Source organism: Castor canadensis, chromosome 7 (assembly GCF_047511655.1).
Source record: "Castor canadensis chromosome 7, mCasCan1.hap1v2, whole genome shotgun sequence".
Classification (NCBI taxonomy): Eukaryota; Metazoa; Chordata; class Mammalia; order Rodentia; family Castoridae; genus Castor; species Castor canadensis.
The window spans coordinates 111,569,528-111,577,500 of NC_133392.1; the positions used below are offsets into that span (position 1 = coordinate 111,569,528).

The 7,973-nt window shown below is 38.6% G+C and overlaps 1 protein-coding gene across 11 annotated transcripts in view; it reads right to left on the reverse strand.

Annotated features, from left to right (window-relative positions):
• Atg4c (autophagy related 4C cysteine peptidase) overlaps window positions 1-4,778 on the reverse strand; it is a 65,434-nt gene extending 60,656 nt beyond the window's left edge. For 5 of the 11 annotated variants that reach the window (XM_074079906.1, XM_020163297.2, XM_074079898.1 and 2 more), the window contains exon 1: window positions 4,395-4,778. The gene's annotated coding sequence lies outside the window, so the exon portion shown is untranslated. Of the gene's footprint in view, window positions 1-3,308; window positions 3,581-4,358 lie in introns of those variants that run through there. The other 6 variants (XM_020163301.2, XM_074079905.1, XM_074079903.1 and 3 more) reach the window with 3 other exon arrangements.
• Between the last annotated feature and the right edge of the window lie 3,195 nt (window positions 4,779-7,973).

Genomic DNA, 7,973 nt, shown 5'->3' on the forward strand with positions numbered 1-7,973 from the left:
TGGGGTCTAACAGGAGTGCAAAGTTCAAAAAGGTTTAACTTAATATGGAGAAAGGTAATAATGCTAGTAACATGTAATCACACACCAACCTACATTTTCTGATATAACTGTAGGCTAAACAAGGTTTGGAAGTGCTATATAATTTGCAAGATCATGCTGCTAGCAAATAACCAGAGATCTAGAATTCAATTAGTCTGACACCAAAGCCCACTTCACTAAGAAGTGTAAAATTTAACTGATTGCATTGATTAAAATCTATCAAAAATTACATAAATGAGCTGGCACTGGTGACTCACGTCTGTAATCCTAGTTACTGATGAGACAGAAATCAGGAGGATAGGGGTTCAAAGACAACCTGAGAAAACAGTTCTTGAGAACCTATCTTGAAAAACACTCAACAAAAAAAGGCCTGGCAGAGTGGCTCAAGTGGTAGAGTGCTTGCCTAGCAAGTGTGTGGCTTTGAGTTCAAGCTCTAGTACCATCAAAAAACTTACATAAATGGGGCACTTCAAAGAAAAATCAAAAGCACATCTTCACTCCTTAATGCATATTTATGTACACCAACTGAATGAAATTAGAATTTAACCAGATGCCCAATTTACTGCCAAATCCCAATCAAAGCTAAAGATGACATATAACTGTACCACTCAGTTAATATTAACATAAAGGACGTAAATATGTTACATATAGGTCCAAGACAGGTACCAACATATTTCCAAATGCTTTCATCTAGAACATCATCCCTGTTCATTCAAAGGATAAAAATAACAAAACAAACTATTCAGTTATATAAGACAAAAACCTAGGGGTAGTCAATGACATAGTCCTCTCCCTTACCTCTCACATCTAATCCAACACCAGTCCCACCTCTGAAACATCTCTGGAATCCTTCCACTCTTATGTTCACCCCTTCTTCTCCAGATCATCTCTCTTCTTCTAGGCTATTCCAACAATCTACTTACTGGCCTATCCCCATCTTTAATTTTACCTCGTCTATAAACAGTTCTTCCCCTGCATAAATATTATCAAGTCCTTTTTTAATAGCATATAGCATGATTGTAACTTTAAATTTCTTAAGAGTTTGATTTATGTCTACCTTCTCTATTACACAGTAAATTCTATGATGGTAGAGACTGTATTTATTCACTACTGTATCATAGTGGCCTAGAAGAGTGCAAAGTTAATAAATAAAAGCTAACTGACTGAAAGTATACCAAAGATTACAAATTTATTTCCAAACAGTAAAAAGTAAAAATAAAGTGGTTATAAGGCTTATAGACCATCATAAGGAATACCTTATGACATCAGTTCTAGATCACAGAACTTTACATTTTAATTCTGAAGCTGAAATGCATCTTAGAGAGTTGGCAAACTTGGTATGTTTAGTTGATAATATTTTTCTCTTAGCAATACATAAAATAATGGTGCATGTGGATTTTTAAAAGCTCATGATTTGATGAAAAAGGTGAATCTACAATTCACCCAGCCCACTCAGTTCAAACCTCATAATCTATCCTTCCTTCCAGATTGGCTACTGCCCCATCCCCAGCATTCAATAACTAACAGAGCCTACTGGTTCTTTCACCAGCTGCTCTCAAATCCATTTTCTCCACTCTCAATGTAATTACTCTATATCTAATTCCTCATTACCTCACTTCTAAGCTCTCGCTATAGTTTCATTCATTAAACATTTTTGAAAATTCAATCAAACTAAGCACCGGCTACATATATGAAGACACAAAGTGGATCATTATTTGTCACTGCCTCTAATCACTCTCCTCTATAATTAAGCCTTAGTACTTTCTTATATTTTATGCTCCACCTGGAATTACTTTTCTTCCAACTTCTACTTACACTATTATACTTCTACTTACAACTTCTACTCTATCCACTATTTAAATTTCAGATTAAACCTCACCTTTTTCATGAAATCTTTCCTACTCTTACTTTTCAACTTTAACATTTTAAAACACACAAAATCTAACATCTACTGGCTATCCCTTCTGTTTCTTGAAGGCAAAGTTTTACATCATTCATTCCACTACAATGTAAACTCTGTAAGAGCAGGGACTTCTGTTGTCTCTTGTTCACTGTTCTATCTTCAACACCTAGGAGAGCATCTGGTACATAACAGCTGCTCAGCAAATATCTGTTGAATTAATATTCCATAACTGCAGGGTAGGGAGCAAATCTTTCCAGCTGGAGTACAGTGAGCAGAGTCAAAAAGAACTGTACTAAGTAACTTAAACTCTTTTGAGTTTCAGCTTGTTCACCTATTAAGTGTAAATAGTATTCAACAGCTCACTGAGCTGTTATAATTAATGGACTTAAAAGCATCTAGTACAAAGATAAGGAAGAGAGGCTATTCTTATCAATAAATGTTTTGAGGATTTTGTTAAATAGTAATAAGTATTTAATAAATGCCTAGTAAATGAATAAAATCTCAGGAAAAATGTCAATCTGAAACTCAGGAATCTCAGAAAAAATATAAAAAGTCTGAATAATGTGTGACTTCTTATCTATTTTCCAGTAAAGAACTCCATGAGTGAATTAATTCTGCAATGTTATACATATAGCCCCAAATTATAAGATGGCTGAAACCATTTCAGATTAATTAGGAATAACCACAATTTGATAGGGTATAATTTTTAATATCTATATTTTACTCAGAGGGATATATATATTGCTTAAAGAAGAGTGATGTCAAGCATGGTGGAGACTGAGGTCTCAGCACTCAGGAGACTGAGGCAGGAGAATGGAGTGTTCAAGGCTAACCTGGGCTACAAAGTGAGCTGGAGGACAGACTGGGCTACATAGTGAGACCCTTAAACTACCCCCCACCCGCAAAAAAAAAAGAACAATTATAATCTTGCTATAAGAAACTCCATAGTGCAATAAGGGTAAAGACTTGAGAAGCTACAAACTCATTTGCGTTACATGGTGCCAAGAAAGCAAAGACAAAATTTCTGCCTATAAAATATTAGCAAATAGTACATAAAGCTGTTTACCAAAGCTACTAAATTATCCAGAAATGCTTCACAATAAAGTATCATAAATAAATTTTTTATATATTTGCATCCCACTTTACAGAAAAAGCATCCATTAAGCAGCTGTTAAACTTTTTACTAAATTATACAATTCCTTATATTGCCTACTCACTTTCTAACTTCAGTAGAGTTCTCAAATTTTTATAGCAAGGGAACAGATAATACAATTAGTATCTCAGATTACTGGACTAAATAGAAACCCTTCCCTGTCCTGGGAAAAAGCTTTAACAATTTGACCCTCGGAAAATACATGAACTTTACCTTTTAAAGCCTTTGCAATCCCTCTGGGTACTTCTAATGATCAAATTATAAATCACAAGCAAGCAAGAAGGATCACTTTCTTGTGTCTATCAGCTATCAACTGACACAAAAATCATTTCCAAAATTCCACTGGGCGTATATGGTCAGAAAACAGAAGAAAATTCCCAACTAAGTAATTCAAATATAAAGAGCTGTAAAACGAGGTATGTTCTTTAACTGGGTAGCAGTGAAACCCACGTGGGAAAATACCAAAACACACACACACACACACACACACACACACACGCCTTTGGTCATCACACACACACACACACACACGCCTTTGGTCATCACACACACACACACACACACACACGCCTTTGGTCATCACACACACACACACACACACACACACGCCTTTGGTCATCACACACACACACACACGCCTTTGGTCATCACACATACACACACACACACACACACACACACACACACGCCTTTGGTCATCGCACGTGAGATGGCATTAGAACCTCTAACCCCAAAAGTCTTCACATGTGGCTGGGACTGTAAAGGTGGGAAGACCACGCTGAGTGAATGTTAATATTCTTAATATCAGGATGGAAAGGCGTTAGCATATCCAGGCTAGTGTGTTACAGTTTGACGGAGTGACAAAGACCCTATAGGGGGAAGAAAAGGGATAGGAATGAGAAGATTGAGATCTGGGATTCGGTTCTTAACTTTTGTTTTTGTTTGCTGGCTGCTTTAAGCCGAGAGAAACGGGGCGGAGAAGCATGGGAAGGGGTCAGAGGATGGGGCTGCTCGGGGACCAAGGTTGTGCAGGAACATCTAAGAAAACCTCAAGGAAAGAGAGCTGCTCTCGGGAAGGCTTGCGGTTTGCTCTCTGCAGTCCGGGACCAGGCGAGGGGTCAGAGGACAAATGACACCAGAGAAAAGACAAGAGGGAAGCGCCAGCACTCAGAGTAGCCAGAGGGTTAGCCACAGGGTCTCCACTGAGAACAGGGCCACCCAAGAAACCCGGTCATTTGAGAACCAGAGACACCAAGTCCCAACCTTCTCGTCTCCGCTAGCCTCAAGTCGACCCCTCACCGAAAGAGAAGAACTGGAGAATTATGCAAACGTGCAGGAGCCACCGACCCGGGAAATGCTCCAGCTCCAGCAGCTGCCGCCCCAAGAGCAGCCAGCACGCGTACGCTCGGACTTCGGCGCAGCAGCCACAGGAACCGCGCGCCGCGCGACCACCGTCGTCCGAGGGACGGCGTCCCCTGCAAACCCTTCCGTCAGCCACTTCCGGGGTCCTGGAGCCTCCCAGAGGGCCGCGGCGGCAACAGCACACCGCCTGGATCTGTTTTTCCTCCTGCTCGACCTCCAACTCTTAATCACCAGCACGGCAAGTGCAGAACCGAGAGAAAGTACCCATTTGTAAGCAGTGACTCCATGAGCGATGTTACGGCTGCCTTACGTTCCGGTTGAACATTTGGACTACAACTACCGGCATGCCATGCAACATCACGCACTTGTCTGCGGCGGGAGAACTACAAGATCCAGCAGGCACAGCGCCCTCCTTCCTCACTGCTCTACCAGCTTAGACCTCTTATCTAGCCCTGCTTTGATTCAAAACAACACAAAACCCAGTATTCTCTTTTGTCCTGTTAAAAGGGTACTTCAAGCTAAGAAATAACAGGTCAGAAACATGTAAAACATCCGGGGATATCTGCACTCATTTTCCACATTCAGGTTCTTTTCAAGGATTGAAAGAGGACAGGCTTGAAGAGGCCTCACTCTTAAGAAATGTCCAGATAAATACTAAATTATTGCAAATATGTAACCCCATATCGTTCTGCAGCACCGCAGATTCTGTGGAAGCAAGGACTACCAGACCTGCTACTGAAATGCCTACGAAATGATAGTGGAAGCTAGAAGTAAGAAAATTAACAGTCTGTACTTCAGGACTGCAAGCCACATAGGAATGAAAACCTTCTAGAATACAAAACATGTTTTTCAGTTTTTAAGCTTGTTTAGTGGTTTGAATTAGGTGGTGTTTTATTTTTGAGGTAAAATCTTGCTATGGATCCCAAGCTAGGCCTGTGGCACCACACCAGGCAAATTAGTTAGTTTTTACTGTTTTCTCAGAAAAGCAGTATCTAGAGCTCTTTATTTGCCATTCACGTAGTCAATCAAAAAGGGTAGGACAAGATAACAAATGGATCATTTATCAGAGCGATCAAACAAAATAAGTGTTTCCTTTCCTGATTAGACTGTGGTTCCATATGTTGAAATACAGAACTCTTTCTGATTATTTCAAAGAGATAACATGAACCTAACAAGCCCTCTGGATGTCTTTTTAAAACTTTCATGAACTTTTGGATTATACCCAGCTATGTGGGAGGTGGAAATAGGATGGCAGTTCTTGGAATAGGGAGTGGGGGACAATAACAAGACCCTATTTCAAAAAACAAGGCAGGAGAGGTGGTTTTAGGGGCCTGTAATCCACTCACCTAGGCCGGAAGCAGAGTAGGGGCTAGGGGAGTCACTGAGCTGGCTCTGAGCAAAAGCAAGACTCTAGCTAAAAAATAAACTATAGTAAAAAAAAACAAAAAGGCTGGAGATATGACTCAAGTGGGAAAGTGCTTGCCTAGCAAGTGTGAGGTACTGAGTTCAAACTCCAGAACCACCACACACACACACAAAAAGATTTGAATTACAGGAATTGATACATTTGTTTCAGTATTTAGCATTAACAGGCTTGGATTTATAAAAATATCTATATGGTAATTATACAAAATTAAATTATGTGTATACCACAAACACTGGCTTTCTATGGGTTTATAACAAATTTTAATTGGTTAGCAAAAGGGAATGGAATACCTTTCATTTTTACATTTTCACATAGGAATCACAGAGGGACATTATATTCTATAACACTGACATGGCATCAGCTGCCATACAAACTGCTTTCCAATTTCACTGTGCTAAATTATGCAGCACAAGCAAGTAAATATTTAAAATCTATGATCATGGAAAACAATCTGCTGCTTTCCATACTCAAGCACCAAAACAATATGAATGCAGTGAGAGAGAACATTTTCACTGAGTGATTCAAAGAAAATGTTGATAAACTAAAATTAGGTTAAATGATATTCATAGGTGCTTGTAGTAAACATATAATTGTATCTACTTATTAGTGATCTTATTAAGGGAGCTTTAAAAGTATACTACATATTTGATATACACATTTCTAAAGCAATGATCAATTGTGTAAATGAACTGAGAAGAGAGTACGTATTTATGTGACAGAGTATGTTTTTTAGAGATGCTTGCAGCTGCAGCATTCAGTCATATTCTCTCCTAAATGTGTCTTTGACTCTCCATTTCAGCCAATTGCCAACCACACAAACATTAAAACTGGACAAGACGTTCATATCAGTTCAACAAACAGATGATGCATGCTACTTAGGTCAAAGCACTCTGCGCACTGTAGTTTCTGAGCTCAGCTAGCTTTGATAATTAGGAAAAGTTTTAAAGAAAAAAGAAAATCAGAGAAGATAGTTTTTGCAGAATGGGAAATAAAAAGCAAAATATGTATAACACTAGCTGAATAATCATGCATTTTATGATTGAAAGCCTATAAAGCATGGTACTTTGCCCAAAATAACTGGCTTTTAGTACATGTGGGAGTGCACAGTGATGACTAAGGCTCTGAAACTCCTTTCTTATTCAAACTATGTAGTTTGAATGTAAGCTATTTCCAATGCCCATACTTTTTAAAAATTAGTAATTCAGGTTATATGATAAAATAAAAACCAGAATATTTTATTGATCAGAATGCCACGTTCAATAACTATGAAAGAGCAATTTACTACTCAGTGTGTGTGTATGCATGTGATTTATCTTAAGTATCAAACCCTGTCTAAAATGTCATTATATCCCAGGCATATACTTTGAAAATACACCAACCATTCCAGTAACATTGATTGTGACACAGCTCCAGATTTTTATAAATAAACTTTTCATTGCTGACTTCTCTTAAATATACTTTTTATCTACTCCTTCCTAGACTTATGGAAAGATGAAGGGTCTATTTAATGTGGATTTTTTTTTTTTTGGTGGATCTGGGGTTTGTACTCAGGGTTTCACACTTGCAAAGCAAGTGCTTTACCAATTGAGCCACACCTCCAACCTGAAGTGTCTATTTAATAAAGGAATGTGTACCAGGAATGCCTTGTTGAAAATACTATATTGAGATAATTTGACCTTATGAGTTGAATAACTTGTAGACTTGTAATGGTTAAAAAATTATTTTAAAGAAAACTTGCTGAAAACTTTTCCTCCTTCCCAAGTTGCTTTATTTCCATACCCTCTACTACATCTTTAGTCTTTAGTTTGGCTGTATCTAAAATGTCCCCCAAAAGCCATGTGCTAAAAAGCTTGGTTGCCAACTGATGGACTTTTGGGAAGTAATTGGGTCATGAAAGATCTGACCTTATCAATGAGGGAAAGCCTATTGTTTGAAACTGAGACACTGGGGACTTGAAAACAAGGACAATCAGGACTCAGAAAGACTTGGAACACCAGACCAAAGTATCTGAGTGGGAGACGACCATGAGAGCAGGTTGCAGAAAGGTAGAGGGTCTGACCTTGACCTTCTGAGAAGTTTTAGCAGCAGGG